This window comes from Protopterus annectens, chromosome 1.part1 (assembly GCF_019279795.1).
Source record: "Protopterus annectens isolate FY-2018-M chromosome 1.part1, PAN1.0, whole genome shotgun sequence".
Classification (NCBI taxonomy): Eukaryota; Metazoa; Chordata; order Ceratodontiformes; family Protopteridae; genus Protopterus; species Protopterus annectens.
The window spans coordinates 1,198,793,240-1,198,814,741 of NC_056726.1; positions in this window are offsets into that span (position 1 = coordinate 1,198,793,240).

A 21,502-nucleotide genomic window follows, 5' to 3' on the forward strand; every position below is an offset into this window, starting at 1 on the left:
GACATTTTTCCTTTGGGATAATATGATATAAATCCCCTATTCCTGTGGTGTTGTCATAATTGGTGGCTTTGCAGTTGCCTACCCCTACTGTAAATTTGATCTGGGACACTCCTCCCAGTCTAGTGTTCATTCTATCTGATAAAGATAGGACATTTGAGAAGGCCAACCCACTTAGGTTCTTAACCTCGAATTATCTTCTGCTCCTTATTTATTTTATTTATTTATTTGCAGTTGGTTAACCGGGATAGTCCATTGGGCCAAAATGAACCCGTTTTCAATGGAGTCCTTGGGAGAAAAGCTCCAAAAACAAACAAACTAGGTACGTACAGTAGATTACTAATGATAATTATACAAATGTAAAAGATACAAGCAATTAATTTCAAAAGTACAGGAAACATTTAAAACAATACAGACTAGGTACATACAGTAGATTACTAATGATAATTATACAAACTTGGAGGTGTTATAGACTATGAAAAGTAAAATTGCAGAGTGATACAGAGTAGTTATTACGTAAGAAGCATAAACTTAATAGGTGCAGTCAAGTACATTCTTTGCAGATACCATGGGAATAATAATGTGAGTTATGGGAAATAATAAGGAAGAATTGCTGGAGTAAACATGGGAGAGAAGGAAGATGAAAATTGCCATTATTAGTTATGAGGGGTGGGAGCAAGAGCATTCCCACTGGGACACTAGATAGGTTATAGGATAGTAGGTTTTTGCCTGGGGGACGAGTTGGTTTGTGCACTTCTAATAGATTTTGATTGTTTGACCTTAAAACTCTATCAGGTAGGTGCATCTTAAAGGCAGAAGAGAGGGAGGGACAGAGAGAGGGGTTGAAAATGAGCTTGTGGGCAAGAGTTACCTGAGTATAGGTGAGATGATTGGGTAGTTATAGCCAATTTAGCTTTTGGATAGAGGAACAGTGGTGGGTGGAGGACCTATGGCTGTTAGCGAACTTGGCAATTTTGTTGTAGCAAGAGGAAAGTTTAGAGAGGACTGAAGATTAGCTAGGAGTGGAGCTCCATAGAGAAGGGAGTGGATAAGAAAGGATGTAGAGAGAGTGATTTTAGAGGTGGTTGTAAGGTACTGATTTTGTCGGTAGAGCATACCTAGTTTTTGATGGGTTTTTTTGATATTTAATTATAGATGGGAGTTGAAATTAAGCTGGCTGTCAATCTGGACCCCAAGTAACTTGGCTTCTGACACCAGTTCCAGAAGTGAGTTATTCTGACTAGTGATCGAGAATGTGTTTATATCGAAAGGAGTAACTTTAGAGGGGGTAAATACCATTAATTTAGTTTTAGAAGCATTGAGTGCTAGGTGGTTTAGTTTCATCCATTGCTCAGTGATTGAAAAAGCTTCTTGTGTAAGCTTTAGGAGTATGGGGGTAGATGTGGCAGAGCAGATAATGGTAGAATCATCTGCATATTGGATGATGTTTAAGAATGGAATAGATTTGCGGAAATCATTAATAAATATATTGAAGAGAAGGGGACCTAGTATGGAGCCTTGGGGAACTCCGGTGGGGGTATTAAGAAATGAGGAGGTTGCCTTTTTCCATTTTACTGCTTGGTATCTATTGGATAAGTAGCTGGAGAACCAGTTCAAAGAGGAAGGAGATAGGTTATGTTTTGAGAGTTTAGTTAAGAGCAGGCTGTGTGAGATAGTGTCAAAGGCCTTAGAGAGGTCAAGTAGTAGGGTAGAAACAATTAGACCAGAGTCATGAGCTTTATTTACAGTTACAAGAAAGGAGAGGAGGGCTGTCATGGCGCTATGATTTGGTCTGAATCCATGTTGTGTGGGAGTTAGAAGGTTATTATCTAAGAGATGTGGTAAGAGTTGAAGTTGGACACACTTTTCTAGAGGTTTGGAAATGGGAGACAGGATAGCAATTGGTCGGAAGTTAGTGACATTGCTATTGTTGCCACCGTTATGCAGAGGTATGACAAAGGCTTGTTTCCAGATTTGGGGTACTGTAGATTCTTGGATGGAGCGGTTGATTAAAATGCTTATGGGATAGGCAATTGCTTCAGCAGCTATGCTTAGAAAGTAAGAAGGGATGTTATCAGGTGCGTTAGTGCATGGCTTCAATTTCTGAAGGAGTTTCTTTATAGTAGAAGTAGGTATAGGTTTTAATGAGAAAAGAGGAGAGTGGGAGAGGGAGTATTAGGGGGTGGTGAAGATGATGTGGAAGTTAGAGTAGGAGAAGAGGTAGAGGGTACAGAGTTAGTAGATGGGAATGAGGGAGGAGCAGCAGTGCAGGGTAGATTGTTAATAGGGGAGGGTGGGGGTGTATTAGAGAATGAGGTGATACTAGAGAATGAGGAGGTTAGTTTGGCAATGGATTCAATGAAAAAGGAGTTAAATTGAGTAGCTAAGTCTAATTCTGGAGCATTTGGGTCTGGGGTGGGGGTGTGTGGTTTGCTGGGGTTAAGGAGGGTAGAGATACCTTTCCAGAATTTCTGAGGGTTTGTTTTATTATTGTTTTGGAGTGTAGAGAAGTAATTTTGTCGATCAGAGATAATAAGCTTTTTTACTTTATTTCGAAGTGTTTTGTATTCATTGTGGAGTCGGGGGGTCTTGTTTTTCTGATAGAGTGCCCAGGCTTTATCTCTATGGTTGCTAGCGTGTTTTTGGTAAGCCAAGGGTGGAATTAGTTTTATTCTCTTTGTCCTTAAAGGGCGTGAGAGTCTAGTAGTTTTAAGAATGTTGAGCTGAAGTGGGCAACTGCATTATCTAAGGATAATGTTTTTAGACAATTCAGTTTATTGCTTTTAGAGAGTTTGAAAAGGTTGTTGGGTTAAAGTTTTTATGGTTACGGGTAGTAATATAATTATGGGTGCGATATGGGATAGAGGGGAGTCGGTGAGTGAAGATGGGTATATGATCACTTAGGGGGTCAGGAAGAGTGCCACTGTCAGAAAAATAGTGGGGATGTGAGACTAGTATCCAATCTAGAATACTGCCGCTAGAGAGGTTTTTTGAGGGGCGTGTTACAGAGTTGATTAGCTGGGAAAAATTATAGAGGTTGATGTTAAGAGAGTTAGTTGGAGACTGAATGGAGGCCCAGTTAATGTTCACATCTCCTAAGATTATGGTTTCATTGCTAATGTTATTGGAGAGCCAGGAGAGGATATCTTCAAGTGTGGAAATATTATCCCTGGGGATGTAGAGGGATGCTAGACATATGTGTTTGTGTTTGTTTACTTGAAGGAGAGTGAGGAGTAGTTCGGTGTTGTTAAAGTGTGGAATAGGTTTGTTGTAGGGAGTAACTAATAAGGAGGATGAATATAGGGGAGCTACTCCTCCGCCTTTTTTGTGGGACCTGTCTTTTCTAATGATAGAATAGTTAGGTGGAATTATTTCAGAGTCTTTTATATAGAGTTTTAACCATGTTTCTGAGATAGATAGGATGTCAGGTTTATTATGCATGAGCCAGGCATGGAGGGTTGGGACTTTGTTAACTATACTTTGGGAGTTTAAAGAAGTAAGTAATATAGGCTTGTGTATAGTGGTTGAGGTGGGTGGGCCAGGGCTGGGATGGATATCACCTGATAAAAGACTGGTAATCAGGTGAAGGATTGGGTTAGAGAGGTAATTGTGCAGTTTAGTAATAGGATTGGGTTCTATTGTGATTGTGAAGGAGTTTCTGGTTCTTATGGGGATAGAGTATTTCTGAGAGGTGATGAGTTGTATGGGAAAAATAGGAGGTATTTTATAGGATATAGATGGGGAGAAATAGGTGAGTGTGAGTGTGAGGGAGGGGAATTAAGGTGGTTGGTTACATGGAAGAATTGTGAATGGTAGGAAGTAATGGGTTGGGTGAGGTAGTGAAGATAGGAAAATTTAAGAAGTAGTAGTAGTAAAATGGAGATGGATGAAGGTTTTAAGAGTATGTTGAATAAGGTTGCTTAGTGGTGTAATGTTGTAGTTGTATTATATATGCATATAAGAGATTATTTTATAAAGATAAGCTAGTAAATGCCTAATTAGTAGTGGGGGAGTATAGAGTTATGTAGGGTTGGAGGGGGTGAGGTTTTGGGAGTGGGTGTTAGAGGGAGAATGGGGACCTATAGTCTGGGTGAGATATTTTTGGAGAGTTGAATGAAATTAATTTGGGTGGGAGAAGGTAGAGGGTGTTTCTAGAGTATTGAAGACTGAATGGTGTAGAATGGAAGTGGGTGTGGTTACAAGAGGGATATAGGTTGGGAGGGTGGCCTAATGGTTAAGGTGTTTGCCTTACAAATACAAGGTGCAGGGTTTGAGTCTCACAAAGTGTAATTGGCTAGGCTTAAAATGGCTTGCAAGGGCAGTTAGCCTAGTATGAACCTGTGATCATAGGTAGAGGTGCTAGGGGTGGGTGGGATTTGGAGGCAGGGTAGGGGAGCAGAGTGAGCCTGAAGGGCGAACGGAGCGGGAAGAAACCAGGAGAAGATTGAGAGCCAATCAGTGGAGCATTGTTTGCAGGAGGGTAAGTTGTAGAAGGGTAAGTAGAGGGGACCTGGATGTAATAGGTAGAGTGGGCTATAAGTTATAGGAGAGAAAGTGAGAAATGAATGTAAAACCTAAGAGAATACAAGAAGTGAGTGAATGTAAGTCAATAACAGTGGGGAGGGGTTGCCATCTAGTGGACAAATGCTGAAGTGCACTTAGCCCACCAGGGCAGTCTCTGGACTAAATTGGACTGAAGGGAGAAGAGAGCTAGTGTAACTCAGGGAGCTAGATGAGGGCAAGATCAGAGAGACAGAAATAAGAGGGGTTTAGGCTGCTGGCTTTCCTGGCAGGGAGCGTACTGAGATAGCAAGCAGGGGTTGCTCCTCCTTCCTCCCTTTGCACTTTCTAAAAAAAAAATGGTAAGCTTCTGAGCCCCCCAAGTCTTTCTCTGTTGGAGGGAAGCCTTCTAGCTTATCAGTGGGAGTGGTAAGCACTGGGTAGCCTATCTACCACAAGAGGAGTGGTTTCTAGCCCAGAAATTGTAGTTTATTGGCTGTTTGGGCAGTTTTTCCATATCTTTCAACTTTCTGGTTTAAAAGCCCACATCTGTGCTTGGTTGCCACCTTTCCTGTAACTAGTCTAGTCCAGATACATATTTTCTGTATCCAGGACTATTGGTTAGCTTCTGAGCCCCCCAAAGCTAATTGTGTTGGAGGGAAGCATTCTAACTTATCAGTGGGAATGGTAAGAACTAGGTAGCCTATCCACCACGAGAGGAGTGGTTTCTGGCCCAGAAATTGTAGTTTATTGGCTGTTTGGGCAGACTTTCCATCTCTTTCAACTTTTTGGTTTAAAAGCCCACATGTGGACTTGTTTCACACCTTTCCTGTAACTAGTCTAGTCCAGATACAGATCTGCTGTATCCAGGACTGTTGGTAAGCTTCTGAGTCCCCCAAGCCTTTTTGGTTGGAGGGAAGCCCTCTAGCTTATAACTGAGAGTGGTAAGCACTAGGTAGCCTATCTATCACATGAGGAGCAGTTTCTGGCCCTGAAATTGTAGTTTATTGGCCGTTTGGGCAGTTTTTCCAGCTCTTTCATCTTTCTGGTTTAAAAGCCTGTGTTTGCATTTGTTTCCCTCCTTTCCTGTAACCAGTCTAGTCCAGATACAGATTTGCTGTATCCAGGACTGTTTGTAAGCTTGTGAGCATTGCCAAAGTCTGGTCTTCAATTTTTCCCTTAGATCTGCTAGTTCTGTCCTCTCCTGCTCTTTTCCTAGATTATTAGTTTAGCACTCTACCAAACTTCTTGTAGCAATTATTGTAGTACACAAAAGTGTTATCAGCACTAAATATTCTACAAGTAAACAGATCTAGCCCTTATTATTAATGCCCACCCCTCCAGGCATGTTTAAAGGTCAGTTCCCTGTGCCTTCTGCTATTAACCTGGTGAACATGGGCATCCTGAGGCAATGTAGCAACTGGCTCATGTGCACTGACAACCCTCTCCTCTTACCTCCCAACACTCATACTTGCAAGAGATGCACTTATATATCCAAATTGGAAGCACGCACTCTCCATCCAAGACCAGAATAGCTGGTCAAGAGGAGAAGGTCAACACTTGCACCACACCATATGGAACACATAACCCTGCAGAACACACACCAGCATTGTCTTCACATAAAAGCACAAACCACACACCCACCTTCGCTGAGGCTCTCAATAAAAATCTACCCAAACAGCAGAGACCTCAAAGGCAGAAATGCACTTGACCACAACACAGCACTAATCACGAGACGCATAACTCTCCTAAACAGTGAGCCCCTAAGGCAAAACAGCATGGCCAACACACTAGTCATAGGTGACTTGATAGTGAGGCACACTGATGTCCCACTCACTAGGTTGAATAAGGAGAATGTAACAGTCAGCTGCCTGTCAGGTGCCAGGATCCACACTCAGGTCCTTCAACAACAGGTACAAATATGACTCTGTCATTGTACATGTGGGTGTGAATGACCTAAGATGTACCTCCCTGGACTACATGACAAGAGACATGGAGGAGCTCTCGGATTATGTAGCACAGGGAGTATGACCCTAGCCCTGAGCAGCATCCTATCATCACCCAGAATGATACCACAGTAGAAGCAGAAAATGATTGATTTCAACAATTGGCTAAGTTTCTGGTGTCATTCTAAGGGGATCCAGTATCTGTCTGCCTGGGATGACATGATTGACAGACCTCGATGCTTTGCCAGAGATGGCCTGCATCTGCCACCTCGGGATTCCAGATACCGGCTAAGGCTCTTGCCACCCATATAATGCCTTTTTTAGGCAGTGTTCCAAAGACCAAATTACCACCATAACAGTTACAAACAAATGCAATCTGAGGGACATGCTGCTCAGTGCTAGAAGTCTAGATCTCAAAATGCACTCACTCGAAGCACTCCTTAAAATGGAGCACATCAACATTTGTGCTGTAACAGAGACCTGGTTCAAGGCAACAAAAAGCACCCCTGCACTACCAGGCTATAACTCATTCCACACCTTTTGGCCCCAGAATTTGGACCGTAGCACCAAAGGTGGTGATGTTTCCATATTCATAAAGGATGCACACACCTCCAGACTGGTAGCTCAACATAATGCATCTGAGATACTTCAGGTGCAGCTAACATTGAGTAACACAGCGATTTAAGTCATAGCCTGCTATAGGTCCCCAGCCATGTCCCAAGACTCACACTCCATGTTCCTAAGCACCCTGGAGAATATTAGCATCCAACAAACACTGTCATACTGGGCAATTTCAACTACTCCTCCATTAACTGGGAAAACTACTTATGTACCAATACAGTTGCCCAATGCTTTCTGGAATTCATTAATTCCAATGCCCTGGACCAGCTCATTCTTACCCCCACTAGAGGTAGCAACATCCTTGACCTGGTCATTACTAACATGGGCGACTGTTGTTTTACACCAATAGTCCACTCCTCCCTGGTTAGATCCGACCACAAACTAATCACCTTGGAAATCCACATCCCTCCCATCACCCCACAAAGATAACCACCATGAAAAACTTGTTCAAAGCTAACTTTGGGCTCCTAAAAACAGAGATGGCTAACTTCACAGCACCCATGCAAATGGAGAATAGTTGCACGACTGCCGAATCATACACCAGTGCACTGCATGAACACATACACAAATGCATGGATCTCACCATACCCAATAGAACCAAGATGCTCTCCTCAAAAAAAAAAGAAGCCAATCTGGTGGTCCCCTGCCATAAGCAAACTTTACAACAGAAGGAGGAAACTGATATGGAATAAGGTGAAGTCCCAAGACTGGAAAAACTCCCTTATCAGCCTCAGCAAAAGGTTGAGATCCCTCATCATATCCCCTAAAGCTAGCTATGAAAACAGAATTACAGCAGATAGTAAAGACAACCATAAAGCCTTCTATAGTTATGTAAAGAATCTCCATGGCAATACCCAGATTTGCTCTAAGCTACTGCACAATGGTATCTCCTATACCGAGCCAACAGATATTGCCAATGTACTGGCCGACAGATTCGGTGCCAACATTACCCCCCCCAAAGGACCAATCGCAATACCAGTAGATTGCCAGGCACCCAGTATTACTGCTTCACAGGTTAAAATAGCACTGTACAAGGCCAAGAATACGGCTTCTATGGGACCTGACAATATCCCCGGCTGTGTTCAACATGAACAGCAGAGTAAATTGGCACCTCACCTGTGTGCCCTGTTCAATCACAGCCTCACCTCAGGCTTTGTCCCTACCAAATGGCACACTACTGCACTCATCCCTATCTGCAAGGGAGGAGCGAATACAGACCCTGGGAACTATTGCCCCATTAGCTTGATGAGTATGATATGCAAAGCTATGGAACGCATCATCCTGGACCTAATAAACAAGGATATAGGGAATCTCCCAACTCTGGATACTACACAGTTTGGTTTTGTGAAGGGTAGATCATGCCTGTTCAACTTGATCAACTTGTTTGAGTAAGTCACCAAAGCTGTGGATGAAGGCAACATGGTTCATACAGCCTAGCTTGATCTGCCCAAGGCCTTTGATACCATTCCCCACTCAGGAATCATAGAAAAAACTCACTAAGCTAGGCATCAACCCTTATATCACTAGGTGGGTTGAAAACTGGCTCACAGATAGAATCCACAGTGTGAAAGTAGCTGACTCCAAGTCAGACTGTTGACCAGTCATGAGTAGAGTCCCACAGGGTTCGGTCCTGGGTCCTCTCCTGTTTGGTATCTACTTCTCTGAAGTCCAGGCCAACACAAAGGGACTCTGGCTGACAAAGTTTGCAGACGGTTGCAAGTTGGGAGCTATTATTAACTCTCCAAGTGATTCTGTCATCCTACAGAAAGGCCTCAATGAGACAAATGACTGGTGCCAGAACCATGGCCTTAAATGACAAAAAATGTATTGTGGTCCCCTTAGGAAAAACCCGGTTCCCTTTAATTACCACATCAATGGTAGTCCACTGAACACAGAAAGAGTTATAAGAGATCTAGGAACACAGGGTGACAGCAACCTCTCTTTTGACCACCACATTGCCACTGTGGTCAGAAAGTCCTTCTATGTGGTACATCTCATTACTAAGGGTTTTGTATCCAGGAAGAAGAGGTCATTGTCCCCCTCTACTCTTCCTTCATTAGGCCAGTCATAGAGTACAATGCCCCATTTGACAATTACCTCACTAGACACCTGCAACAACTGGAGAGGCCACAAAAGTACCTCACAAAGAGGATCCTAGGCCTTACAAATGTGTCCTCTATGGATAAACTCAAAAAACTCCAACTATTCTCTGCCTGATACTGCCTACTTAGAGGCAATCTCTGCTTGACTTACAAAGCCATGTCTGACCCAGCTCTGTTAGAAATGCTACATGTAAAGAAATCCCAATCCCTCTGCACCACACACTCCAGAGACCTCAACCTCATTACCACAATCAACAGAACATGCTGAAGGGACACGTTCATAACCCAGAGACTGCCCTTGCTATGGAATAGACTTCCCATACATGTCAAGCAGAGCACCTCGCTGGTCCTCTTCAAGAGGAATCTTGATGAGTGGATGGGAAATAGAAAATTCACCCCAAGGATCACTCCAGTGGCTCTACTCAACAGAGACACTAGGAACTATGGTTGAATGCCACGATGCCAAGGTAATCCTATGGGCTAGGCTTGTAAATGCTCCAAGTCCATTAGCCTAATACACACCTATGAACCTATGAACCTATGATCTAGAAGGGTACTTTAGTGTCAAACAATAGATTTAAATACTACAGTATTTAATAATTAAAATACATGAATGTTAAATGTGAACCACAAAGACAAACATGTATTCTTGATTTGTGAATAGGAAGAGGGGAATAATTTCATGAATACAGAATCCTCGGTTTGCAAATTAATAAAGTTAAATTGTAGAATTAAGGAATAGTGATGGGAATATCCATCACAGATGGAAGCAAGAAAGATAAAGGAAAAAAAAAACATTAAGTGGCATGGTAGTTATAGTAGGGAGAATTGAGATGTCACTTTAAATATCTACCAAACAAGTTTCTAATTAAAGTTCTTTATGTGAGAAAAATAGCAGTAGCATTGTTGCCTCACAGCAAAAGGTTCTCCCGTTCGATTCTCGGCTTGGGTTGGGAGTGCCTTCTGTGTGGAGTCTGCATGTCCTTCCCATGGTCGAGTGGGCAATCGAAAGACATGCGTTGAATGGGCATGTCTTCGTTGAAGGTTGGGCATCAGGCTGGCAACTTGACACCATAAAAACCAACTGCCAATCATTAGCGGACTGGAGTTCTGCTTTGGCGACCCCTAACCCGGAAAAGATGAAAGACAAACAACAGCATGTGAGAAAAATCAGAAAATCAATTAGTATGCAGTAATTAATTGGCTAAGATAGTGTGGATTGCCATGTAGAAAGGAAATGCTTCTCATATATAGGTTCATAGGTGTATACTAGGCTAATGGCCCTTGAGCCTTTAGAAGCCTAGCCCATAGGATTACCCTGGCATCATGCCACCCGACCTTAGTTCCCAGTGCCTCTGTCGAGTAGAGCCACTGGAGTGATCCACAGGGTGAATTTTCTAAAATGAGACAATGCATTAGTTAGGAATTGAACCTGGGTTTGATGCATAAGAGGCAAAAATTCTACCACTGAACTACCAATGCAAACATATTCTAGGGAGGAGTAAGCTGAGACACTATAAAACCCTACTGCCTTGATAGGAAGGTAACACATTGCTAATATCTAACCTCCCTGTAGAATGCAGAAAACTGCTGAAGAGTCACTCACTTCTAACCTGGATTTCCTGGGAGGAGCTTTCTACTAGACAAAAAAAAAAAATGTGATTTTCATGGAATTTGTTCTTTAGGCCAAAACACTCATTTACCACAATTTGTAGTGGAAAAAACATGATTTTCATGGAATTTAGTACTTTAGGCCAGAATGAGAAGTGATGTACTTACCATAACGTTCCATGTTAGTTGTCTTCTTCTCGCCTTCTTTCTTGCTGGATGGGTTCGGAGCCGAACCGCGGCTCCGACTTGGCCTATTATTAAAGCTCGAGAGCTATTTTTACCGGCTTGAGGCTATCCTATGTCCCATAATGCTAGGCGTGATATACCCAGATCTCGTTTGATAGCTAACACTATGGACATACATGTCCCCACCATGACTGAGAATATATATATATATATATATATATATATATATATATACATATATATCTATATCTATACATATATATTTATATATATATATATATATATATATATATATATATATATCTGTATATATATCTATAGATATATAAATATATATATATATATATATATATATATATATATATATATATATATATCTATATATATATACCTCTATACATCTAGGTATACAAACCTCTTATAAGCGCTACCAAGAAAAAGAAAGAGGTAGCTAAGGAGATAACTCTCATGATAACACATCTCAGAAGATACTCTTCGTCTTGCCAGGCTAGGGGGATGGAGGATGGGACGCAAGAAAGAAGGCGAGAAGGAGACAACTAACATGGAACGTTATGGTAAGTACATAACTTCTCAATGTTAAGTTATCAATCTCAGAAAAACAAGCTTCAAAGCAGGATCTGACCAATGTAATCCACAGAGTAAACGCGTGCCAAGTGGGTAGTTGCAAGAAAATTTATTGATATAAAACAAGCGCTTTCGCTCAGCTAGATACCGAGCTTTTTCAAGTTAAAAATGAATAAAAACATTGGAAACAGTGCCATTTTATATATCTTTCCCTATCACATGGTTAGCTAGTTAGCTGTTAGTCTTAAGTCAATTAACAATTAACAATTAGTGAGGAGTGCTACTTTAGTGAAGCAAACTCATAATTTAAAAAGGAGAAATGCTCATATGTTTAAAAAGCAATACCCATATTACAAAGCGTTGCACATTTGAAACATAAAATACACTGTTTAAAAATGTACGTGCTAATGCAGATGTATTAACTCTAGTAGCAAGTGTGTATACATATAAAACCTGTTAAATGAACTGCATTATCAGTTATGTTAAAAACTGTATTCCTGTTATTCATAATTTTTGTGTTAAATATATTTGGTGAATGTTAAAACAATTTTAAAAATAGTAGAAATAGAAAACATACATCTGTAGAAAAAAAATTGTTGAAAAAAGTATACAAGCATAAAGTTTACTGTAGTTAAAAAGTCATGTTGCAGCAGACACCTACAACAGTGAATGATCTTACTGTGAAGGGTGTGTCTACTTACAAACCTAGAAGTGAGCTCTTCTAATTTTGAGAACACTGCTGATGTTAACACTCTCATTAAAACCTGGGGCTCTACTTGCTTCTAACCTGAGTTGCCAGAAAAGTTCTCTATATTCTAGACTTGTTTCCCAGTCGCCACCCCTAGCATTGGGAAGTACTTGTTCCAATACCAAGAACGTAAATTTGAAATTCTTGCAAACCAAGGAATGCTTATATAAAGCATTTGATTCCTTTTGTTTAGAAATGTCATGTAAATGCTCATAAATTCTTCTTCTAAAAGGCCTTTCTGTTTTGCCAATATAGAAACTAGTGCAGGTGGTACAGAAACCTAAGTATACCACTCCTTTGCTGCCACAGTTTGTAAAAACTTTAGGTCTAAACAGAAAGTTCCTAGAAACAATGTAAATACTAGAGGTGTCAAAAATAGTGTTAGATTGTTTGCAGGCACCACATTTAAAGGTGCCTGCTTTGGGCAATTGAGTGTTCATTCTGGTATGGTTGTTCCCTTCAAAAATTTCTTTGAGGTTGGTCTCCCTCTTTATTTATTTATTTATTTTTTTTTTCTCAAAAAATTTTTTATTAATTATATGAATAGCAAGACAATTAAAAGATTATACATAAAAAGAAGGCATAAATGAACATATAACGATTCATCTAGTGATAACAACCTTCATGAGATTTTGATAAGTTATTTAGAAATAAAACATACACCATATGTACACTATATACAAATTAGGCAACCTGAGAGAAAAAAAAAAAAAATATTTAACATTAACTATTTAATATGTTTAGAACCTTTTCTAACACAACCTTTCTAATAGCTTTTTTTTTTTGGACTTCCACCTAAGTATCTTTGAGCATCAATAAATTTAAAAGCCATTTTCTGGAAAGTAACCCATTTTAATTTAGAACGATCAATCCAATTTTGTATTATATAAAGTTTTAGTAATGAGCAAATAAAAATGATAACATGAATATCAACTTTTGAAAGATGAATCAATGGAATATGTAGAATAGCAAATTCCGTCAACGTGGATTTTGATATCCCATTTTCTGCAGTCTGACTTTCAAAGATGTCCACAATCTGTGAGAAAAATGACAATACCATAGAATATGAAGGAGGTCTGCTTGGGGATGAGAACAGCATGAACACGAAGGGGACTTATTTGGGTTAAATTTGTTTAATTTGATTGGGGTAAAGTAGGCATCATTATTAATCATTAATTGTGTGTATGCTAATTTTTCAAAAGGGATAAATTCCTTAGTGTGTCTAATAGCCAGGACTTTCTGAGATTCTGACAATTGGGAATTATAATTCAACCAAACATTAGATAAAAGACAGTTGTGGTCCATCATTAAAGAATTAATTAATTTATATGAGTTTGAGAGCATTTTATCAGATGATGAAAGTATTTTGATAATCGTGTTAAGGGTTTTCAATTGTGAGTCTATGGGAACAAGAGATAAAAATTTGTTTTTAATTATTGCTCTTAGTTGTGTAAGAATTGGTGAGTAATTCCAGTTTACTTTCAATAACTTACGCCAGTCAGATAAAGGCAAGTCAAGATATTTCAAAACATCTCCTACTTTTAGATTTTTAATTAAAGGATAGTTTGTTAAGTTCAAAAGTTTATTGTCCAATAATATATTTGGGTTTAGATGAATTGGCTGAACATGGTGCGAGATCTTTTCTAGTTTACACATTTTGAGTAAGGTTTGGAAATCTCTAATCTTTTGTTTAAATACTGTAGATATATTTTTAATAAATAAACTATCCAGAGAGATAAAGGGAATAGCTTCAGGATTTAAATTATTAGAAATGACATAATTATACCATAATTTTATCCATAAAGAGTGATTTGGATAAGAAGTGTTATTGAATTTAGAGATAGTAAGAAGTTTATTGGATGAGACAATCAAATAATAGAGATAAAGATTAGGTAAACCCAAACCTCCCTTGTCCTTCGAAAATGCCAATCTAGAATAGGAAATTCTAACAGATTTAGGGAACCATATGAATTTTGCCAAAGCTTTATTTACAGACTCAAAAATTTTTGAAATTATCTGATCAGATGATGAGAATTGGTAAAGAAATTTAGGCAGAATATTCATTTTAATAATGGCCACCCTTGAAAGAAATGAAAGGTTTAGATGCTTCCATCTGTCCATATCAGACAATATAGAGTTCCATAATTTATTAATATTATTTTGAAAGGAAGATTTATTATTGTGTTCTAAATTGATTCCTAAATATTTTATATTGTAAGTAAACTGAAAATGATCGTCTGGAAACAAAAAAGATTTGTGCTAAATGATTTAAGGGAAAAATATGAGTTTTGTAGAATTTAAAAGATAGTTGGAAACCAAAGAAAAATAATCAATAGAATTCATTATTTTTCTGTAATCAGATAATGGAGTTTGAAAGTAGATTACTAAATCATCCATAAAAGCAGAGAAATGAATATTAGTATTAAGAATTCTAGGGATGTTATGAAAAGTATTTTGAGTAATAATCAATAGCAAAGGTTCTAAGTAAATGTTGAAAAGAAAAGGGGACAATGGACAACCCTGTCTTGTTCCTTTAGTGATCTTTATCGAGCAGAAAATTGACCATTAATGTATAGTCTAGTAAACATATTCTTGTATAAAACTTTTAAAAATTTATAAAGAATAAGGGAATATTAAAACATAACATAGTTTGAAATAGAAAGTTCCAACATACTCTGTCAAAGGCATTTGATGCATCTATAATCAAAGCATATATAGGGTTTGGATTTTTCTTAATGAGATGAAGTATAGTCTCTAAAGATAGAGTATTATCCCAAGCATGTCTCTGAGACATAAAACCTGATTGATCTGACGAGATAATTGAGGGTAAAATCCGTTTCAATCTGTTAGCCAGAATAGATGACAGAATCTTAATATCCACGTTAATTAAAGAAATGGGTCTATAATTTACTGGGTCAGATTTATCTTTATTATTTTTAGAATTAGAATGGTTTTGGATGTGTTCCAATGAATATCTGAGATATCATTAACTCTTATATGATTGTAAACTTTAAATAGAAAGGGAAGAACTACCAATTTGAAAGTTTTGAAAAATTCTGGAGTAAAACCATCAGGTCCCGGAGATTTACCCAATTTAAGATTATTTATTGAATCCGAGATTTCTTGTACCGATATAGGGGTAGAAAGTAGTTTTTGCTGATTATCATTAAGTTTAGGGAACTGCAAAGAGTCTAAAAAGAGTTTTGAGTGATTATCTTTAACAGAATTAGAAGAACCTGAATATAACTCAGTGTAAAGAGAGGTGAAAAGTTGAATAATCTCTTCATCAGTATTATATAATCTGTTATTATAAGATAAGATGTAATATTTGGATTTCTGAAGTTAACTTTAATAATTCTCACTAACAATTTAGATGGAACCTGGGCCCACTCTGAATATGAAGCAAGTAGCTTTTGTTCAGCTAAGGAGAGGTTATTTTGGTGAAGCAGAATTAAATCTTTCTGACAATCAAAAATTTGTTTTTCTAAAGTAGCATCATAGTTCAGACTAAGATGATTTTCCAACGAAGAAATTCTTGATTTTAAGAATTCCTCTTTCTTAAAGTATTGTTTTTGAAAAAGCAGCTTTACTAATAAATAAACCTCTTAATCTTGCTTTACATGCAGCCCATTGTATGTCATAAGGAATGTCTGATGATTCAAGACTATTCACCATTTCATTTAGGATTTCTGAAGCTTGTTTGCAAATATCTTCATTTGACAATAAGTTATTATTTAAGGTCCACTTATTAAACATAGTTTTATTTTTGATATTGGGTTTTATGTTCAATTTTAGTGAAATTCTTGAGTGATCCGAAAAGAATCTGGGTTCTGTAGTAAAGTCCACAATATATTTTGAAATATAATCTGAAATTAGAAAGAAGTCTAATCTGGACCACGAATGATAGCACTTAGAATAATAAGTATATATATCATTCTTGTTTATATTTTTAACAGTGCGGAGGGGATCTATTAAATTATATTCTGTCATCAAATCATTTATAGCCAGAGTAGATTGAAGATTATAGGTGACAGTGGAGTGGGAACAATCAATTACAGGGTTTATAACTGCATTCCAGTCACCACCCACTATAATATGATGATCCTTATAGGATGCAAGAATATTGTAAATTTTTAAAATGAACAAATGTTGTGAATTACATGGGCCATATAGATTTAAAATTAATAAGGGTTTGTCCAAACCAGCAATAGAAGCGGTAAATAAGCACCACCTCCCCTCATCATCAAATTTCTCATCAATAATATTCCCAATGAATTTTTGTTTAATGATTATAGCTACACCTCTGGAGTTAGATGAGTCACCTGAAGCTATAATCTTTTTGATCCATTTTTTTAACGCTTTATTCCAATCAATACGTGAAATATGGGTCTCTTGAATAAAACAAATGTTAGCCTGTGATTTAAAGATCATATGAAATAATAGTGACTTTTTCGCTTTATCTTGAATGCCTCTAACATTCCAAGAATCTAAAATTATGTCAATAGGCATATTCTACAAGTATAATTATTATTGATGCTATAAAAGTGAACTCAAGGTGCAAATCCAACACAACATTAAAAAGAAGAAGAAAAAAAATAAAAGAAAAAACAGTCTTTAAGTATTCAAGCAAGTCATCAAATAACATTTGTTGAAAAAAAAAAGAAAAAATTTTTTTTAAGAACCATGAAATGTATAATAATAATAACCTTTATCCTAACCCTAGTGCCTACCCACCAATCCCCCTGTGATAAAGGAAGAGCAGAAGAACATGAAAAAAACATTGTAATTATAGATAATAATAACCTCAAGTTAGAATACAAATTACTCAAAGGAAGCCTAACATAACATAAAGTCCGAGTAATACTACTAAAAATATATACAAAATTAACTAATTTCAAGACGTCCAACATGCTTAATCCCTACTTCTAATACTAATCTAAAGCTCCTATCCTTAAATTGAAATTTATAGTGATTAAATGTATTTCCTCAAGTATTTCAAGAGAAAGAGAAACAAGTAAATAATAAATAAATCACACTCTGCTTAACTAGAACACTCTATCATAAGAAGTAATACAATTAAAACTGAAAGATATGTAAGATAACATATATAAGTATAACAAAACCAACTGGTAACATTATAATATAAGTAAATAAGCATAGCATTACTGAACTAAAGATAATAGTCATGCACTATCTACTGAACCTTCTTTAGTACTTTAGTGATAATTTCATTAATCAACATGACCATTAGTATGATAAAAGCACTAATACCAGTAGAATGAGTATTTAGTTATAGTTCAAATAAAGCAAAAAACAACTACCAAGCAACCATATCTCAAAATGAAAAACAATTCAGTCTGGAGATGCATCTATTAACTAGATAATAATAGTACAGGAACTATTCAAAATGAAATATTATAAGCTGTAAGGTTTTAACACTAGTTAATATACATGAATAAAGTATAATTATATTATTAAATAGTAACTTAAACAGCATCATATATATTGGACTGAATGTACAACAATGTGCATACATATAATTTTAAATCTACTTTTTGAATATTTTACTAATGACTCTGTTAGGTTATATAGCCATACTATTCTTCTAAGCTATAGATGTAACATAGCAAAACAGCATGAAAAGACAAGGCTTTTAAAGTAAACATTTTGAAAATCTAATTAAAACAGAAACAAGCAAGCTAAATGCAGTAAATCTAAGGGCTTAAATATATACATGTAGATTCAGCTAATCATATTAAAGATAGTTATTTCAAACCTTTCAAATAAGTAAAGGCTTTCTTAGACATAAACTACTAATCATAAATATCACATCCAGCCTCTGAGAAGAGAGAGCAGAGAATAGAAAGAACATGAAACTTTCATATGAACAGGTATACTTTGTAACATTTGTCAAATTAAACACTTCAGTATAATATAAAATATTGTATGAAAAAATATTCTGAATAGGAAAATATGTTCATTTCTTTACACATCCTTTAGAATTTTAATATATAAAACTAACCTGTTCATTTGTTTCCAGAAACATTTTCACTCTGCTTTATGAAAGTAGCAGCTTGCTTTGAAGTCATGCAGACACACTAAAAGTCACTGAATATATTATGTGACATGAATCTGTTTAAATTTAAAAGCAACCTTCATTTATGAAGAGAAAACATTTTAAATAATAGCCAGATCTATTAAAAGTTAGTGCTATTGAATACTTGTTGAAAACAAGCAGACTTGTGTATTTGAAACTGTCCTTCTTTCCTCACAAATGATGACATCACCATCCATCTCAGAGAGACTGTAGTGTCATGTTCATGCAGAGCATCAGCTGGAACTCTGAGGGGAAGATTTTCTTGCTAGAATGTTGAGATGGAATGTTTTTCCCTCCAAAAATCATTTAGCTTACACAGAAGGCTGTAACTCCAAAGCTTGTAGTAAAATTAACATATTATCTATTTACACAGCAAGCATATGTGAGAGAAAGAGAAAAAAGTAAATACAGGAATTTAAATGCTTCTATTAATCCACACAAATCTAACAAGCATATATCCTGTCACTGCACACTGTCACACCAAATCCATCATGTGTAAATTACATGACAAGTTCTTAAGGTAATATAATTATGTCACACCAGAATTACAAATCATGTAACACAAATACTGTCATATTAAAGAAAAGAAAAGATCAAACCTTATTGTAGTTCTTAAACAGTAGAATATTAAGATACAGTGTCAGGAAGCTTTTTAAATGTTTTAAGAAAAATGTCTTTTGCATCTTTAGGATCTGAACATACAAATCTTTTGTCATTAGCTGTGAAAGACAAGGTATTAGGATATGCCATTCGAAATCTAATCCCTCTTTTTATCAAGTCAGCACAATAGGGTGCTAGTTTTTGTCTATTTAATTTGATCTGTGCAGGAAGATCTTGGGAAAATGATAGTTTGTGAGATTTCCATATGAATTGTTTCTTTGTTTTAGCAGTTTCTAGGATCTGGAAAGTGTCTTGAAAGTTTAGTAACTTAGTATAAATTAACCTTGGTGTGGAAGAATCTTGCTTTGTACGCAGTGCTCTGTGTGCTCTCTCTACAATTATAGATTTTGAAGAAGCTTCACAATTTAACAGTGTTTCAAAGATATTTTTAGTCACAGATAACAAGTTTTTATTGTCATAAGATTCAGGTAAACCACGAATAATGATGTTATTTCTTCGACTCCTGGCTTCCAGATCCAATATTTTAGCTTGTAAATCTGAAACAGTTTTATCTCTAGATTTAAAGTCACTTTCCAATAAGTTTGTTTTAACCTCCAAAGCTAAGATTTTATTTTCAATAGTAACAATACTATCGTTTATTTGCTTTAAAGATTTACTAAAGTCTGTAAACTGTTCTGAAAAGTTTTGTATAGCACTTTGGATTGGTTTTAATGCTATTTTTAGTTCTTCTAAAAGGAAATTTGAGCCATTTAAATCTTTATTACTTACATTAAAAGTTTCTGTAGGTTGTCTAGATGATTTCAGTCTTTTTGAACCTGAATCTTTTCAGGAGAGAGCATTGAAGTATATTTGGCCTTTGTAGGCTGAGTCTCCATGGAGTCAGATTTTGTAGCCATGCCCAGAAATGGAATGCAGTTAACAGGATACCAGGAACCAGGAACAGACTGGAGCAGTAGGAGTCCCAGCAGCAGAGAGACCAAGAATGTTCTGAGGTAAAATAAATCCCAGGATAATAATTCCAGAAGAAAAAATAATCCAAATGCGTAGAAAAGGATTTATAAAATCTTTTAGTATAAAAATTTGAGGAAAAAGGTTGATGTAAAGTTGTAAAAAAAAACAAAAGTTAAATAGCTGTGAGGAGCTCAGAGTAAGGACTAGACTAGTCGGCAGCCATCTTGGAATCCTTATTTATTTTATTTTACATTTGTTGACCGGGATGGTCCGACTGGATACATGTCCATTTTCAGCGGAGGCCCGGGGAGAAAAGCTCCTCAGAGAAAAATACAATAAAATACAATTACAAAAAAGGCTTACAGTTTACAAAGATGAGAAAGATACAAGTTAACATGTAATATACATTCATGGAAAGGCTGCTGATAGCATTAGCACAGAAAAATTGCAGCTCTAAATATACCTATGCATCACGAGACAGTAGAGTAACTATGTACAGAGTCCATTACATTACCTTTTAGGAGTTCAGAGGAATGAAAAAGAGGCTACTTACTATAATACAACAAGGTAGGATTAATAGTTGGTTAGAAAAGGAACTTGAAGTAACCCAATTTTGTTCAAGTAACATAGAGTGTGCTGTAATGACAGGAGCCTAGAATTTCTTCTTTCTAATAAACTTTGGGTGTGGTGGTATAATATTTTTCAATTGATCATGTAGTGAAAGAACCGGCCAATGTCTGTGGAAAATTTTTTCAACTTCAAAGGAGTTGAGACAGTAAGTATGAATGAACCTGCCATAAGTGTGGTCAGGCTCTTTAATGTCATTGTGATGAACAACCACATCTGCACCTAAAAGAGGGGGATAGAGTGTTTCTCTGCTGCCCATGACCTGTTGGGCTAAAGTAGTTAAAAGTGTTAAGGGGTATCCTCTTTCAAGAAATAGAGATTTTAGGAAGTCAATCTCTTCTAAACAATTGTGTGTAGTACTGGACATTCTAGAAGCTCTTATGAATTGTCCTTTGACAATGCCCTTTTTCTGAAAGAAGGGGTTGCCACTCTGAAAGTGTAAGTATGTATTAGAAAAGGTTGGCTTCCTATACAGTTTAGATTGGAATACATTATTGACCCGATCCTTGTATAAGGTTACATCAAGGTAATGTAGTTCGTCATTACTAATCGTATACGTAAAAGATAAAAAATGGGTGGTTGAGTTTAAATACTTGATGAAATCCAAAAATTCATCATGGGTTCCTGTCCAAAAAATGCATATATCATCTAGATACCTCTTGTAGTGCACTAAATATTGTACCCAGGTGGTAGAAAAAATAAACCTTTGTTCCCATCTATGTAAGACGGTGTTAGCATAAAATGACGCACAAGGAGTGCCCATAGCTACTCCTTTTTTCTGCTTGTATATTTCACCATTAAAATGTATATAGTTGTTTTCTAAAATTGTTTCCATGTATTCAACTAACAGGTTAGTTATAGTGTTGCCCAGATTGGTTTCAGTACTTAATACTTCATTAAACCACTCTAA